The 18,006-nt window shown below is 39.7% G+C and overlaps 1 long non-coding RNA gene across 2 annotated transcripts in view; it reads right to left on the bottom strand.

The window, feature by feature from the left end:
• Positions 1-9,195: 9,195 nt before the first annotated feature.
• LOC125181251 (uncharacterized) overlaps positions 9,196-18,006 on the bottom strand; it is a 102,517-nt gene continuing 93,706 nt past the window's right edge. For both annotated transcript variants that reach the window (XR_010827620.1, XR_010827619.1), the window contains one exon: positions 9,196-9,407. This is a non-coding gene — a long non-coding RNA (uncharacterized lncRNA). The remainder of the gene's footprint in view (positions 9,408-18,006) is intronic.

The following is an 18,006-nucleotide window of genomic DNA, read 5'->3' as shown; positions in this document are numbered from 1 at the left end:
TCATTTATTTCCTATCATTTTAGCAGAGAGTCAGACTCCACAGCTGCTGCATTGAATCATTTGAAAATGGAAAAATCTCTCCACTGCTCTCTGGAAGAGTACATATGTGTTTTTCATAAAAAGAAATACAGGAATTAAATTAGAGGCCTCTCCTATCCCTCAAGCTTTTTGAAATTGAAGACTGGTGCCTACATATTGCCCATTATCTGATTCTGTTATGTGATTTTATAGTGCAAGTATGATGTGTCAGGATGTGAGCTGCAGCAGCCATGCTGAAATGCCAGAATAGGAAGACTAGAGTGTACTCCCTCTGATAAACAAGACGGGAGAACTGGTGACAGCAAACATGGAGAATTCTGAGATACTTTTTTTTTTTTTTGCCTCAATCATCATTGGTGATCACTCTTGCCACATCTCTCTTTTCTCAAGTACTTGTTCAGCCTGGAGAAGAGGAGGCTGAGGGGGGACCTCATTGCAGTCTACAACTTCCTCGTGAGGGGGAGTGGAGGGGCAGGTGACCTATTCTCCGTAATCACCAGTGATAGGACCTGAGGGAACGGTGTTAAGCTGAGGCAGGGGAGGTTTAGGCTGGACATCAGGAAGAGGTTCTTCACTGAAAGGGTGGTCGCACACTGGAACAGGCTCCCCAGTGAAGTAGTCACTGCACCAAGCCTGTCTGAATTTAAGAAGCGATTGGACTGTGCACTTAGTCACATGGTCTAAAATTTTGGGTAGACCTGTGCAGTGCCAGGAGTTGGACTTGATGATCCTTATGGGTCCCTTCCAACTCAGGATATTCTATGATTCTATGATTCTGTGATTCTACTTGAATCTCAAGGCAGGGACTTAGGGAGCTAAGTCCCTCCCACTGTGAGTGAAGGTCAAGCTAAAGACCACCTGGTGAAGCCAAACATACATAAGTCTATGGGGCCTGATGGGATGCATCCCAGGGTCCTGAGGGACCTGGTAAATGAAGTTGCCAGACCACTTTCCATCATATTTGAAAAGTCATGACAGTTGGGTGAAGTCCCCAGTGACTGGAAAAAAGAAAACATCATAATCAGTTTTTAGGGTAAAAAGGAAGGCACCGGGAAATATAGACTTGTGAGCCTCACCTCTGTATGTAGTAAGATCATGGAGCAGATCCTCCTGGATACAGTGTTTATGGCATATGGAATACAGAAAGGTGACAGGAAACAACCAGCATGTCTTCACCAAAGGCTTGACCAATCTAGTGGAGTTCTATGGTGAAGTGGCTACATCAGTGGACAACGGAAAAATAATCATTCTATGATTGTATTATCTACCTGGATTTCTGTGAGGTCTTTTACACAGTCCTACACAAAATCCCTGTCTCCAAAATGGAGAGATATGGATTTGAAGGGTGGACTGTTTGGTGGATATGGGATCAGCTGGATGGCATCATCCAGAGAGTTGCGGTCAATGTCTCAATGTCCACACGGAGATCAATGACAAACGGTGACCGTCAGGGGTTTATGTTGTGATCAGTATTGTTTAATATCTTTATTAATAACATTAACAGTGGGACTGAATGTACCCTCAGCAGGTTTGCCAACGACACCAAGCTGTCGGTGTGGTGCGGTGTGTGTGGTGTGTGTGGTGTGTGTGGTGTGAATGACATGCTGGAGGGAAGGGATGTCATCCAGAGGGACCTGGATAAGCTTGAGAAGTGGGCCCACATGAATATCATGAAGTTCAACAAGACAAAGTGCAAGGTTCTGCACCAGGATTGGGGCAATCCCAAACATTAGTACAGACTTTGTACAGTTATTAGTACAAACAAAATGCAATATACACAAATACAAATACAAAAATACAAACAAACAACAAGAACAACAAACAAGTGATGCACTTCCAATCATTCACAATCAGCTGACCAATGCCCAGCCAGTCCCTGAGTGACGGGAACCCTGCAAAACTGCCCCCTGTCCTTTCATTTCATTGTTGAACATAACATTTTATAGTATGGAATATCTCTCTGGCCTGTTGAGGTTAGCTGTGTCCCTTCCCAAATTCTTGCCCACTGCCACCGTACTTGTTGGGGTGGGAAAATTGTAAGAAACAGAAAGTGTTTGATGCTGTGCAGACACTCTTCAATAATATCTAAAACACCGGTGTGTTGCCAGTACTGCTTTGGTCACAAATCCATGATCACATAGCACCATATGAACGTCTATGAAGAAAATTAACTCCATTCCAGCCAGACCCTGTACATAATTAACATATTTCATCTAATTCCATCTGTTTGCTTAACTAAAGGATTTTTGGCTATTTCAGTTGCTAATGTTAGTGATATAAAATATTTTCCATTGCTTTGTTGTTTGTAGGACATAGAACTCAATTGAATGCAGAGCTGTCTGTCCAGTTATCATGACACAGCTCAACTAGGACAGAAGATTGCATATTATAGCAAGGACATCAAATGAACTTTCTCTGCGTGGCAGCCAGTACTAAGTGACTTGTTTTCACAAGAGTGGTTAGTTTCTCCTGCTGTTTCTTTACACACTGCTTTGGGAACTTCTTATTGAGACCTATGTACATTTTCAAAGCAGTTTCAATACCATTTTGAACAAAGAAATATGTGCCATGCTGCTTGAAAGCATTTGAGTCCCAAGCAACATCCCACTGAAACCTGTGAGATTTTGGCACTTAGGTGTCTCTGAAGATTTGGGCTTTGGAAGCTTATTAAGCAAACTTTCAAAGGCTTCTGAAATGAATAGGAGTTGTGTTACATTTCAGTGCGATTTGAACTTCCAAGTCCACAAATTACTTCAAAAGTGGAACTGTGGGGCTTTTGAAAATGCTGTCCTGGGTTCACTGAAATGTAATTGATCTGATCTAGCTGAACTGTATCACTGTTTGCGGTTTTTGTCACTGGTATTGGTATTCTAGCTAGCATTAATTAATGGATTAAAAAAAAAAAAAAAGACTATTGCAAAAATTCCTGGTTGCTTAATCAAGTAGGTCAATGCCTAGAGAACTTTCTAAAGTACTAAGGCACATAGCTTGCATTTATTCCCAAAGCTAACCATGCAGACACTATCAAAAAGTCAAATAGATAAAGAATCTGTAGGTGGTTAAATATCCTTAGGTACTCATTTATTTGACTTGATAGTGCAATGCATATGGCTTTACTTGCTCTGTTTATAAAACTGATACTAATGATAATGATGTGCATTCCTGCCACACTACAGTTTTTGGAGACATGACCACAGAGTTAAAAATTAAGAAATTGCTTTTAAATTGCATATATTGCAAATGTCATGTTCCTTTTTGTGGTTTTAATTGCATAAACAGTAATTTTGAAAAAATAATTTTCCTAAAATAATATAGATATGTATCTATGTAACTATTGCCTTTCATTTCTCTAAACAGTGTATATTTCCGATAAAATTAAAAAAAAATCAAGGAAAAATTGAGGAAAAATCAAAGGTGTGAAATAACTCACAAGGGACAGAGATGCTTGACTTGACCCAGAAAGGTAAAAAGCCATTTCCTGTGCACCAAAAGGCATGTGCTAGTACAATGTACAGGCTCCACCTGTAGGAACACAAAAGTTTTTTACCTAAAATGTTTTGTACTTTGGACACTTCCTCCTGTCCAAAGAAGAGCTATGAAGCTGGTGAAGAGTCTAGAAAACAAGTCTTATGAGGAGCAGCAGAGAGAGCTGGGGTTGTTTAACGTGGAGAAAAGAAGGTTCAGGGGAGACCCTACTGTACTTTACAACTATCTGAAAGGAGTTTGTAGCAAACTGGGGATCAGGCTTTTCTCCCAGTCGCCAAGTGATATGGCAAGTGGAAATTTCATTGCTGAAAGGGTTGTGTGGCACTGGAATGGGCTGCCCATGGAAGTGGTTGAGTCATCATCCCTGAAGGACTTCAAGAAACGTGTAGATCTAGGTGGTTCAGTGTCTGACTTTAGTACTAAGTTAATGGTTGGACTAGATGATCTTGGAGGTCTTTTCCAACCTGGATGATTCTATTGTTCTAAAAAAGAACCAATGCTTCACACTAAACCACTCATATAGGGAAAGCCTGAGGATTTATAGGATCAATCTCTCCATCAATATGCTTGTCCTTGATTTTAGGAGGATTGAGAGGCCTGGTACACTGAGGTCTATTCAGAAGAGATGTTCCAGAACTGAGTCTGCAGTAAACCCAAGACAGGCCAAGATGAGCCTGAGTGCTCTGACAAAAAATATTATTTCTCCCTTATTTTTTAACCTAGTAGGACAATTGGCTTATCCTTTTCTTTGGAGTCTTACTTTATCTACTCTGTGCAACAACAAAAAGAAATGCATTTAGAATTTTTTTTTTTATAATAATGTTGCATTGGCCTAATGACGTGTAGTGCCCTGACATCTCTTGCTTGTTAAAGACAGCTAAAAGATCATCCTTAAAAATCACCTTCTTCATTTCATCTATATTGAGCACAGAAGTAAAGTGTCAAAAAGACCCTGGTTCCTTACATTTCTCTGCTTTCCTATTTAACGTTTCCATGAAAGAGAGGTACACAGTTTTTTACAATTTAATAGTATTGGGACGGTTGTGTGTATATGACTGGTGCTGAATTGAATTTTCATATGTGTAACATTCTCCACAGAAAAAAAGGGGATTGCAAAATCCACATACATCTTGCAGAGAATCAAATAACAATCCAAAATGTCACAAAAGATGGCAGATTTTAGTCATGATTTTTATTGACATAAGGAAGATATGCTCCAATACTTTTTTTTTTTTTAAATTTATTTATTTGGAAAAAGAAAAAGCATACTGATCACATGATGGTAAAAGCTTATTTAGGCATACAAGAAACTCATTGAGAAAAACTCATCAATATTGTGATGTAACTACCTGTTGGCTCACAATTTACAGCAAGTATGCCTGAGAATGTGGATCATGTGGACTATGTAAATTAGTAATCCTTATATGACTAGCTGCAGTTGCCCTATTGAAAAACAAGAGGGATGTGACCATAAGCCCCATTCACAAATCCAAAATGTGAGATCATGTCTGGAGTGCTGTGTTCAATTTTTCCCCCAGAGCATGCTTCCCACTACAAGGGGAATCAAGTTATTGACAAATTGGAGTGAGTCCCATAAACGGTCACCTAGATGATTAAGAGACACGAGCATCTGATATATGATGAGAGCCAGATGGGTTAGTTCAGTCTGGAGAGGAGAAGTGTAATGGGGAAATCTCATTGCAGTCTTCAAGACTGTAAAGGAAGAATACAGAGAAGATAGGATGAGACTCTTCTTGAGGGTACACAGTGGTAAGAGGAGAGGTCACAGACACAAACTGCAACAAGGGAAATTCTGATTAAACGTTGGGGAATTTTGCCCCATGATGGTGATCAGTGCTGAAAGGGCAGCCCCAAGGATTCTCCATCCATGGAAATACCCAGAACATGACTGGACGCAGCCCACCTAACTGGACTTGATCTGAGTGGGGTGGTTGGAGCAGAGAACCTCCAGTTGTCCCTTCCAACCTATTCTGTGGTTCTGTGATTACCTTAATGGACTTTTAAAAAATTCCTATTTTCTTCCTTCTGTTCTTTTACTGATTTAGGTAGACAGTAGTTGTTTTCCCAATACCCATGTTTTTCTATCCTCATTGTCTGTTTTTGCTTTGTTTATATATGTTTAGATGCTTTTTGTCTCAGGTTCACAGGAGGAGAAGCTTGTAAATAATCTGTGAAAGACTGCTAGCTTTTTCCTGACTCTTAAAATTTCTTGTTCTCAGAAAACAATTTATCCAGTAAATGTCATAAATAACTCTTTCTGAACAAATTCTGTAATAATTTTTTTTTTCTTCAGCTCAGCAATTGTCTAGAAGCAGATCATGATTTCTTCAATTCATTTACTGCACTTCATTCAAAAATATTTGAACTTGGTATATGCTGTTTGTGATTTGATAGTCAGCAGGGGGCTACTGAATATTCTAAACTGGAAATTCAAGACATAAATTTGTTTATAACAGAAATAAAATATTGCACTGATCTGTATAGGATGAGTGTGAACTGGGAAATACAGAATTGGAAGTGTACAGATGCCTTTTAGAAAGATAGATATTTACCGTTCTGGTTACAAAGGTGAAGATTTCTGGTCCTAATGTAGCAGCATTGTAAGTCTCCACAGTCAGACCAAAGTAATTTAAAATAGATCTTTGTCAGAAAATCAACTTGTAAGTGATAAAAATCATAATGAATGGATGTACATGTAGGGCTGCATTTGCTTTTGGCCTGTGAAAATTCTTGTGATGGAAATAAATCAGAGTAATATATATCTAAATCCATGACATTTTAAGTACAACAAAATCACTATTAGACAATCTAACCGTGTTCTGATGATGCGTGACAAGCATTTTGAATGGTCTGTCTCCCAGCTGTGCTTAAAAGTGCACTGTTTTTTGTATTAAAGGCATATTTCCCTGCTAATTGTTCATCTGAAAAACATAGCTACTTCTGTTCGGCACTTACGTGTGAGGTTAAGACCTGCAGAGTGGTCTCTTCATTTCATAGAATCATGGAATCATAGAATCAGAGAATCATAGAATAGTTTGGGTTGAAAGGGACCTTAAAGATCACCTAGTTCCAACCCCCTGCCATGGGCAGGGACACCTCCCACTAGACCAGGTTGCTCAAAGCATCATCCAGTCTGGCCTTGATCACTTGCAGGGACAGGACATCCACAGCTTCTCGGGGCAACCTGTTCCAGTGCCTCACTCCCTGTTTGAGTAAATAATTTCTTCCTTACATCTAATCTAAATCTACCCTCTTTCAGTTTAAAGCCATTACCCCTTGTCCTGTCACTGCACTTCCTGATAAAGAGTCCCTCTCCTGCTTTTCTGTAGGCCCCCTTTAGATGCTGCATGGCCACTCAAAGGTCTCCCCAGAACTTCCTCTTCTCCAGGCTGAACAACCCCAAATCCATCAGCCTATCTTCGTAGGAGAGGTGCTCCGTCCCCTTGATCAACTTTGTGGCCTCCTCTGGATTTGTTCTAATCCTTCAGTGTCCTTCTTGTGCTGGGGGCCCCAGAGCTGAACTCAGTGCCCAGGTGGGATCTGTCCCCCTTGCAGAGCAGAGGGGGAGAATCACTTCCCTCGATCTGCTGGCCATGCTGCTTTTGTCGCAGCCCAGGATACGGTTAGCTTTCTGGGCTGCAAGCACACATTGCTGGCTCACGTCGAGCTTCTCATCAACCAACACCCCCAGGTCCTTCTCCTCAGGGCTGCTCAATCCATTCTCCACCCAGCCTGTATTTGTGCTTGGGATTGCCTTGGCCCAGATGCAGGACCTTGCACTTGGCCTTGTTGAACCTCCTGAGGTTCACACAGTCCTACCTCTCCAGACTGTCCAGGTCCCAGTATGGCATCCCTTCCCTCCAGCATGTTGACCACACCATGCAGCTCGGTGTCATCAGCAAATGTACTGAGTGTTCACTCGATCCCACTGTCCATGTCACCGACAAAGGTGTTAAACAGGACTGGTCCCAGTAGTTACCTCCAAGGAATACCACAGCTCTTTCAGTGCGACCACCCAGCCAATTCCTTACCAACCGAGTGGTCCATACATCAAGTCCACATCTCTCCAGTTTAGAGACAAGGATATCATGGGGGGCAGTGACAAATGCTTTGCACAAGTCCAGGTAGATGATGTTAGTTGCTCTTCCCCTACCCACCAATGCTGCAGTCCCACTGTAGAAGGCTGTCAGATTTGTCAGGCACAATCTGCCCTTAGTGAAGCCATGTTGGCTATCACCAATCACCTCTTCATTTTCAATGTGCCTTAGCCTAGTTTCCAGGAGGATCTGCTCCATGATCTTGCCAGGCACAGAGGTGAGACTGACTGGCCTGTAGTTCCCTGGGTCTTTCTAGTTTCCCTTTTTAAAAGTGGGGATTGTTTTCCCTCTTCCAGTCAGTGGGAATTTCACCGCACTGCCATGACTTCTCAACTATGATGGACAGTGACTTAGCAACTGCATATACCAGTTCCCTCAGGACCCACAGATGCATCTTATTAGGTCCCATGGACTTGTATTCCTTTAGGTTCCTTAGCTCATCTCAGACCTGATCTTGTCCTACACTGGGTAGTTCTTCATTCTCCCAGTCCCTGTCTTTGCCTTCCTGGGCTTGGGCTATGTGGCTAGAGCTCTTGCCAGTGCAGACTGAGGCCAAAAAGTAATTGAGTACCTCAGCCTTCTCATCCTTGACCTGCAAAGGACACCAGTTTATGTCCAAAAGAAGAAGAGGAAAGGAAGATGATAGGTCAGAAGATGTCACTTCTGTGGAAAAAAAAATAAAATAAAATAAAAATCTTTGTTCCTGCTGTATTTGAGGTGACTGAGACAAAACCATGGTGAAGATTTAAGAAGGTTTACAGAACAGAATCACTGTGTACAGCCAGTGATCACCTTCCCTTGTGGGAGCAGAAAGAGCTCAAATGGTTTTGATAAAAAAATCCCATCAGTTACTTGGCTTTCACAGGGACAGATTATGAGAAGCAGATTAGCTTTCATTATGTAAGTTTTTGTATTTTTATAGAGTTTACCATGATAGGATGCTGGTCTGAGAAGAAATGGATATGGTCAGTGGATATGGTCGAAAATTATATTTTATAGTGGCCAATATACAGACTAGGCAACAACAGCTCCAGCCTCTGTTGGAAGCAACAAAGATCCTGAGAAAGATAACACCTCTATTTTTGTACTTCAGTGCAGAAGCTAGAGTGACAAATCTGATACTACTTGCTGAAAAATAAACCTATCTTGCCAAACCCAAACCAAACCAAACCAAACCAACCAACCAACCAACCAACCAAAAAACAAACAAACAGACAAACAAAAATGACCACCAAACCATAAAGGAATAGAGATTTGTTTTCAGTTATAAAATGTTTCAGTGTATTCCTACTTTCAAAGATATAATGGAATGGATATTTTGTAAGGTAACTGCAGACATTTTGGTGAGAACTGTTACTTCATTGCTAGATGATAAACTGAAATATTTCAATGAAGTCACATCATAGTTTTCTTGGGTGGGAAGTGAAGAAAGCAGCAGCAAGGGTGAAAGAAGGCAGTAAAGTTTGATATAAAAAGTCAGTGTACAACAGCATATTTGAAGAAAAGCTTTAACTCAACAAATCTTAAATGTTTAATTGATTGTATTGAATTTATTTGTGTACATCAAACACTTTTAAGGTTACCTTTGTATAAGTCAAATGAGTGACAAATTAAATTAGATATGGTTGGAAGGATTTAATGCACAAATAACAAATCTCATTTTGCAAATCCTTCAAGCGTGAAACTCTCTTCAGGTCAGAGTATGTTGTATATGGCAAGGGTGTTGAACATATACAGTGCTTCTACCAGTCTGTCGCAAGAAGCCTGATGGGAGAAAGTTCAAGTCAGGAACTATACCATAAAGCAGAAAGAAACAGAATAATAAGGTAACTGAAAAGATAGATTTCCACTTTTTTTAAAAATTTTTTTCTGTTCCTGTCCTCCCCCTCCCCCCCCCAAAAAAAAAGAATTACTTTGATAGAATCAATCTAACAACAATCTTTTAACAGCTGATCCAAATAAAATTATAGGTTAATTATGTGGACTTCATATGTAAATATTACAGGTTTATCACATAAAATTCACATGTAATGATAAATTCTGCATACTTTTCAACTCAATTCTGAAATAATGAGAGTAAGGCCACCACCTATGACATACATTTTGCCTAAACACAAATTTGATCTGAGAGTTTTTTGTTACTGTGACACTAAATCTAGAATGTAGAAACTATAACCAAATAATGCTTAAACCTTACATGAAAATTAAATGAACAATATAGTAAACACTCTCTTTTTGATAAATTAATGAACTATTTTTATGCTTCATAATATTCTTGTCAAGGATGAAGAGACATTAACTTCAGAAGCATAGTTATCTTACCTAAAGCATCTGTGAGTTGTTTTTTTTTAAATATATAGTCTCAATTTTTATTATAGAGGTGTATTTTGAACACATTCTTACGTTTATAAGCAGCCTTTGCTACAAAGGAAAAGTTCAAGCTTTTCTTAAAGCATTTCTATTACACAGTTTTAATTCTAACGAGTTACATCCCACTAGCTTTAGAAAACGCAATGGAGTGGATGAACGAAGCAGCTCTGCCTTGCAAAAAAGTGATGTGTATGGATGGTAGAGGTAAGAGTGAAAAAGTCATTTTGACCATTGGATGGTACATGAAGCATCCATGCTGACAATATATTAAAGCTTTTGATGGAAATTAATCTATGCAGAGAAAAGAAGCTTAATGGAGCAGAAAAGAAATCTTTTAAAAATGTCCTCTTTAGGTATTGCTAGACATTTAACAACTCTCTCTAATCTTTTTTTGGAACATTGTTATTTTACCACAGGCATAGAAATCTGCTGCTGTTGCAGAAGCTTATTTTTGTTGATGTGGAAAGAAACCAAGTCCAAAGAATCTGAAACAAATTTTCATATTATCTTCAACAGTTAGCACTAGTATTAAATCCATTGAAGATCATCAGTCTTTCCTGTATCTGTTCGGTTTGGTTTAAGACTGAGAAAGGCTGGTTCTCCATGGAGCCAGGAGTTGGACTCTATGATACTTGTGGGTCCCTCCAACTCGGGGTATTCTGTCATTTTGTGGTTCTAGGTTCAGTCCCCTCTCTGCAACTCCCTGAGGAGGGGAAGTGCAGAGGGAGGTGCTGGCCTCTGCTCCCTGGGAACCTATGTCAGCACACACAAGAATGGCACAAAGCTGTACCAGGGGAGGTTCCAACAGTAGGAAAAATTTATTTAGCATGAGAGTGGTCAAACACTGGAACAGCCTTCCTAGATTGGTGCCCCCTGCCTGTCAGTGTTCAAGAGGCATTTGGATAATGACCTTATTAATATGCTTTAATTTTTGGTTAGCCATGAAGTGGTCAGGCAGTTAGATGTAACGGTCTCTGAAGGTCCCTTCCAAATTTCCTCCCCTGCACTCCCCTCCTCTTCTCTCCCCTCTCCTCGTCCTGCTCTGCCCTGCCCTGCCATGCCCAGGAAGACCCTCTCACATTTTATTTTGCTTTGTTTTTACCAGTGATGTTTGAATGCTTTATTGCTTTATTTTTCCAAACAGTGCTGATAGAGCAACATCTGTAGTGTTCTTCTCTAAACAACAGTACTGAAGACTGTCCCAGGTAATAGATGATATTTTTCTTTCCAAGTCTTGACAGCCATTCTGCTTAAGGGAGCACCCTAACTCTGAGACTGAGGTTTTCATAGCCATATTTGTGTCTAATCTGAAAGGCTAATGAAACAAAAATTGGAGACTAATGACACTTGATGCTGAGTCTGTAAGTCAGGGAACATTTCTAGTATGTTGAAAATAACAACCATGTTTCTTTCAGTGGGTGATACCTTGGCTTTCTAATGCCTATTAATTTTTAACAGAGATGTGGTTTTGCTCTATTTAGGAAGGGAAAATAGAAACTTTATTAGTCTGTTTGATCTTCCAACTGCAAACAGAATGTTTTTCTTGTTTGATGCCATAGTTATAAGTGCTTCTCCTTTTGGTGCTTTTCATTTTCTGCATCCATCCCCAACTCACTTGTATATTGTGCTATACAAATTCACTACTGCTGTGATGGTACAGACTGACAGCACAAAGCATGATGCTACCCGCATGTGAATACTTGCTTAGTGTTTTGATTAGAGTCTAGCGAAGGCTGGAGATCCTAAGGCTACAACAAGCTCTTCCACTGTGTGTGTATTTGTGTGTGTGTTTGTGTGTAGAACCAAAATCTGCTATTTTTCCTTTTTTGATTTTGAAGATAGGAGCTGAAAAAGTGCCTGTCTGAATGTTATTTACAATCCAAATGAATTGGATAACCATTTTATTAAATAAGGGAGGAATATTCTGGTAAGTTTTGGGGAAAAAACATAGTTCAGATGTTAGATCTGGGAAATAAAATTAAAAAGAAAACTGGAAGAGAAGCAGCATTCACTAAAGGGCTTAGATTAGCTTCTGAAGGGGAGTATTGCCCCAACACAGGCCATGACACTGGGGATGACATTTCACAGATAAGACACAAAGCAGTAACACAGCTCTTTTGCAGAGTGGATCTACACCCTGCAGTCCCTATTCAGTGACTCTTCATGTTTAACCTACAAACTATCTGAATAAATTAGTTGTTTAAAACATGATGTCTGTTATCTGACCTTTCTGCTGAACTATCTTAACCTGATTTCTGCTTTTCCTGTTCAACTGAAGCAGTTCTCACTAAGGTCACTAATGAGACCTTCTTGCAAGAATGAGGTGCCCTTTTCTGCACTCTTCCCCACAGATGTCCCTGCTTTGTCTTCTAGTTGGGTTTTCCTTTGCTTTGTCTTGCCAGGAATGTTGTCCTGCTAACTCTGCTAACATCACTGACAGCAAAGTCTTTCCTTGCTTTGTCCTCCTTTATGATATTCTCCAGATCTCTCAGTTCTTTCTTTTCCTTTTCTATGATCATCCCCTGGGATTTCCGCATCTGTTCCAGAGTTTCAATTGCTACATACTTTAACATTTACAAGTAACAGAGCAGTGTCTTATATGGAAAACCGATTAATTCTATTGTTTATCTTGAGTTATATACCAATGCTGGCAGTGCCAGGGCTAATTAAAACAAAATTACCCATAATTTTTAACTCAGAAGAAAAGTTTTGTTACTCTGCCTCTACTGCCTCTAGCTACAGTTTGATTCTACTTTTTTTTTTTTTTTTCTTTTTTCTTTTCCCTCTTTCCAGGACTAATTATGAGTTAATGACTTCTCATAAGCTCAGTATTTGCTAGAATTGCAACTGAAGCATTTTTTTAACAACTAAAACAACCATTATTTCAGAAAACTCTATTTAAAGGCTTCTCTAATATAATCTTATATATAATGCAAACCATTATTTTCGTTAATCATAAAGTCATAGAATCATAGAATGGTTTGGGTTGGAAGGGATCCTTAAGTATCATCTAGCTCCAACACCCCCTGCTATGTGCAGGGACACTGCCCACCAGACCAGGTTGCTCAAAGCCCCACCCAGCCTGGCCTTAAACAATCCCAGGGATGGGGCATCTGCAGCTTCTCTGGGCAACCTGTTCCTGTGCTTCAACCCCCAACTGAGTGAAGAAGTTCCTCCTAATACCTAATTTAAATCTTCTCTGTTTTAGAGGAGCCTTTTGCCTTTGCCTTATCACTATCTGCCAATGTAAAAAGTTGCTCTCCAAAATTAAATGCTTGTTTTATGGGAAATGGGCACTACATTTTAACCCTTAAGTTTTAAATACTTCTTCAGGCAATGTTTACATTGTTTAAAAATAGTCTGTCCAAATTTCTATTACTGGCACCAGAAACACTTTCCAGTGAATAAAGATATTCTAGTAGATAAAAATAATAATTTCAATTGTAGAAAAATGTGCAAGTTTATTTTCAGAACATGATCTGATTGATACGAAAAGCACAGTATATCATCCAATATACATCTAAAGTAATATGGCAATAATATCTCATGCAGTTTAAGTCACTTGTTGCATTTTAAAAACAGATGGTGACTCACAGATAACCCTGTCCTTCAAAGCACCAGCAAGGAATTCATTAGTCAAAAGCCATCCTTGTAATTGCCAAGCTGCTTTAAACTTCCCAGTGTGATGCTGACCCTACTTTATTTCTCCAATTATTATTTTTCAGATAACTTTGACATTTTCCCTCCTTTACAGCTGAGTATAAAAATAAACTGATGTAAAGCAGTACTCACGCATATGAATTAAGCATCTTGACACTTTGGCAACTTTTTTTAGAAAGGTTAGATCTGATCCATGTAGATGATTGAAACCCTTTGTGAACCTCATTTCTAGTCTTATCCTGAGCAGCAGTAATCCCAGATGTGTAATTTCCATTTTTTTCATTTTATCCTCTTCTTCTTGTCATCATATAAATGCTAGATCTCTTCTTCACCACAGGAATCACTCAACAACTTTTACTTTAAAATTGATCATCATAAAAATAACCCAGAGGTTACGTGCAGAATTTGTCTGCCTGAGTACATTTAGCTAGTAACACAAATGATGTGAATGGCAGTGTCTCTCAAATGAGAAATCGGATGGAGTCTCAGACAGAAATTATTTGCTGAATTATTTTTGAAATGACAGTGTAGGTGGGTCAAAAGTGTCAATATCTGAAAAGTGGACCCACGCTGCAGGCAATTGAAGAAATCAGAATGGTCAAGTTATATGCAGGTGTGGTTTCTCACTGTGAAATCAAATTATATGATAATCCATGAGTTTTGAAGCCTCATAAACTTCTTTTATTTGTTTGTTTGTTTTTAATTTGAATTTTTAAATCTTCTTATTGCCTTCCTTCAGTGAAAGGAAATCCTTTTTTTCTAGATAATGCAGTTATGAATGTCTTTTTGAGACCTTCTTCCTCTCCCCCCCCCCCCTTATTTTTTTTTTAATTAAATGAAGCAAATCTCTGCCTTATCTAGCATAGCTAGACCCGAGACCATAGGATCAAGTAGCTATGACAACACAAGTGTTAACTGACCACAAGTGAAAGAAGGGGTGGTCTGTAGCCTCTTTCAGTTAATACTGTTTACTTGGACTTCAGCAAAGCATTCAGCGCTGTTTCCCAAAGGCTTCTCCTCCTAGACAAACTGGCAAGATAGAGATTGTATGGGTGGTCTGTGAGATGGGTGAAAAATTGGATAACAGGCTGCACTCGGTGGTGATCAACGGTTTTTACTCAGGCTGGCAGCCTGTCACAAGTGGGGTCCCCCAGGGATGGGCCCCATGCTCTTCAATATCCTTATTAATGATCTGGATGGGATTGAAAGCACCTTCACTAAGTTTGATGATGGCACTAAACTAGGTGGTGAAGTGGACACATCAAAAGGAAGATCCATCTTGGAGACACCTAGACAGGCTGGAAGATTGGGAAAGCAAGAACTGTATGAAGTTTAACTAAGACAAATGCAAGGCCCTGCACCTGGTACAGCACAACCACAGGGCCCAGTACAAATTAGAAACTGTGTAGCTGGGGAGCAGCCTTGCTCAAAGAGCCTGGAGGTCCCAGTAGACAACAAGCTGAACAAAAGTCATCAGTGTGCCACTGCATTAATGAAGGTAAATCAGATCTGGGGCTGCAACCACAGGGGCATTCTTCTACCAGAGATAGAGAAGCAATCATTGCACTCAGTACTTGCCAGGCCACATCTGCAGTACTGTGTCCAGTTCTAGTTCCTACAATTCAAAAAAAGGCATAGAGAAACTGGAGAGGCTTCAAAGAAAGGCTGTCAAGACAATCGAAGGACTGAATGACTTGCTCTGTGAGGAAAGACTAACATAATTAGATCTTTTCACCTGAGAGAAGAGAAGGCTCAGGGGGACCACATCACAGCATTCCTGTATTTAAAGAGTGGCTACAAAGAGGACAGAGACTCTCTTCACAGTGAGTCACATGGAGAAGACAAGGCACAACAGGTATAAGCTGCACCAGGAGAGATTTTGTCTTGGTATGAGAAAGACATTTTTCTTAGTGAGAGCAATGAATCACTGTAACAACCTTCCCAGGAACATGGTAGAAACCTCATCACTGGACATTTTCAACGTGTTTGGAAAGAATGTTAGATAATCTCATCTAGGTTCCCTTTTCCCATAAAAGACTGGACCAAATGATTTTTCAAGGTGTTTTCCAACCTGGGCTGTACTATGGTTCTGTGACTGATTCTCTCAAGGCTAAACTGTCAGTACTCTGCGTGGGCTTGAGAGAGACGGCTAACCTTTATTAAGTTATGTTAACTGTTGAAAGAATTGTGGATAAAATAATTTAATTTAGAGGAGAGTGCTGCATTTTATCAAAATATTTCAGCTAAATAGGGAAAGGAGATGTTATAACTGAAAAAAAAATTATAACTTCAAGTGATAAATTTCTTTGAATTTTTATGGGGTCATAGCTACAACTTATTTTGTGCTACTGAATACTTACACCTCTCCTCCCCCTGCCTCCCTCCCCCCCTCGCCCCTTCATTGTGAATAACAGGAACTGTTACTTTCCTGCAATGACAAGAATTTCCTGAGGAGAGCTTATCTTGTATAGTCCTTAGCATTTACTAAGATAGGAATATTTAGATACTTGCTGATATCTTGAAATGCTCTTAAACCTCTTTTTAAACTTATCACCAAAATATTAATCTGTATTATAACATCATTGACTCCAAACTTGAATCTCAGTGGTTACTTGGCTTGAATTTCAAGCTTAAACATAGTCTAAACTGTGTGAAACGAGCTAGTGCTCTACAGGATGCAAATTATATGCCTTAATACCATGGATGTGGAAGTAATTGGGATGTGAAAATTGCCACCTACGTTTTAATAAATGTCATTGCCAGTTTTAAGGAAAAGCAGATGGTCTAATTACATTAAAGAGACTGGTGGACCAAGACAGAGAAAATCAAGGATAGTGAGAGTAGTCAGAATAGTGGGATTCTCTGAGTGGCCTTTATGTCCAGGCCAGGTCAAGCAGTGTCCACTGTTTAGACTCATAAGATGATTAGAGCAGTCTCTGAAGTAGGCCAGGTGCTAAACAGCCATAAGGAATCTACCCTACATCAGAGGACTGCAAAAATAGAAATCATACGCAATCCCAGCTCCAGCATGTCCTCATTTTAATTGGGTGAAGGTTGTGTGAGAGAAGGAACAAGACAGTACGGCAGTTAGATGCAACCACATCACCTTCCTGATGTGCTATCAAATGAGTATTTATGAGGGTGTGAAGATGGAAGACTGAAGTAAAAGGCAGCTGTATGAATCTTGCATCCACATTATGAAGCTCCACAAGTTGCTGCTCTCTTTCCTTGCTAATAACAGAGGTCAACAGCAGACAAATCTCAGGCTACCTGTCATGTGCCTTCTTCTGCAATTTGGGACCACCATTGTGAAGTAGAATATGTGATCATGACAGCAAATTGTGATTTACCTGGCTGTAAATTATTTACAGAAATCAATATTTCTTTTAAATCTGTGCAGGTCTTGCTTTTATTTTCATGTAAGATCTTTCAACAAGTGTTTTGGACTTAGTGGGTTTATCATAGAATCATCATAGAATTATAGAATGGCTCAGGTTGGGAGAGACCTTAAAGATCACCTAGTTTCAACCACCATGCCATAGGCTGGGATGCCACCCACTAGATCAGGTTGGCCAAGGCCCCATTCAACCTGGCCTTCAACAGTTCCAGGGATGGGGCATCCACAACCTCCCTGGGCAACCTGTGCCAGTGCCTCACCCGCCGTGGAGTAAAGAATTTCCTCCTAACCTCTAATCTAAATCTCCACTCTTTTAGTTTAAAACCATTCCCCCTTGTCCTTGATCATCAGATGATGATCTGATTGAGCAAAGAGTCACTCTTCGTCTTTTTTATAATTCCCTTTTAACTACTGAAAAGCCGCAATGAGGTCACCCTGGAGCCTTTTCTTCTTAAGGCTGAACAGCCCCAGCTCTTGAACAGCCCCAGCAATTATTATCATTTGGATCAGATATTTAGAAGTCCAGGGGATGCATGGACTGATTCATGTAGTAGTTTGTTATGACTGAGACAGCTACTTTAGAATTTTTAAGTAAGAATCAGACCATGATTGGATTTTTTTTTCCCTGTAGTAGTCTGCTACATTTACTATGCATTCTATCAGGGTATTTAGGAGAAAAGATAAATAAAGACAAGTTCTGTGATTTCCAAACGCAAAACCAAGATTTGCTGTGCTTTCCTTGTAACGATATATGTGCATTTTTTGCTCATTATCAGTATGTCTTTAGCCACATAAACTTCAGCTAGTGTTCACAGAACTCCTGTTCTTTGTGCAGTTAGAGTGTTATCCTTTCTTTTGAAGAGATATGGTATGGTATGCCAGAACAACCAAGAAAAAGTAGAAACGACTTGAGGATCACGATATTTGGCATTTGAA

This window comes from Anser cygnoides, chromosome Z, assembly GCF_040182565.1.
Source record: "Anser cygnoides isolate HZ-2024a breed goose chromosome Z, Taihu_goose_T2T_genome, whole genome shotgun sequence".
NCBI classification, from domain to species: Eukaryota; Metazoa; Chordata; class Aves; order Anseriformes; family Anatidae; genus Anser; species Anser cygnoides.
This window is presented reverse-complemented; position numbering and strand designations above follow the sequence as displayed.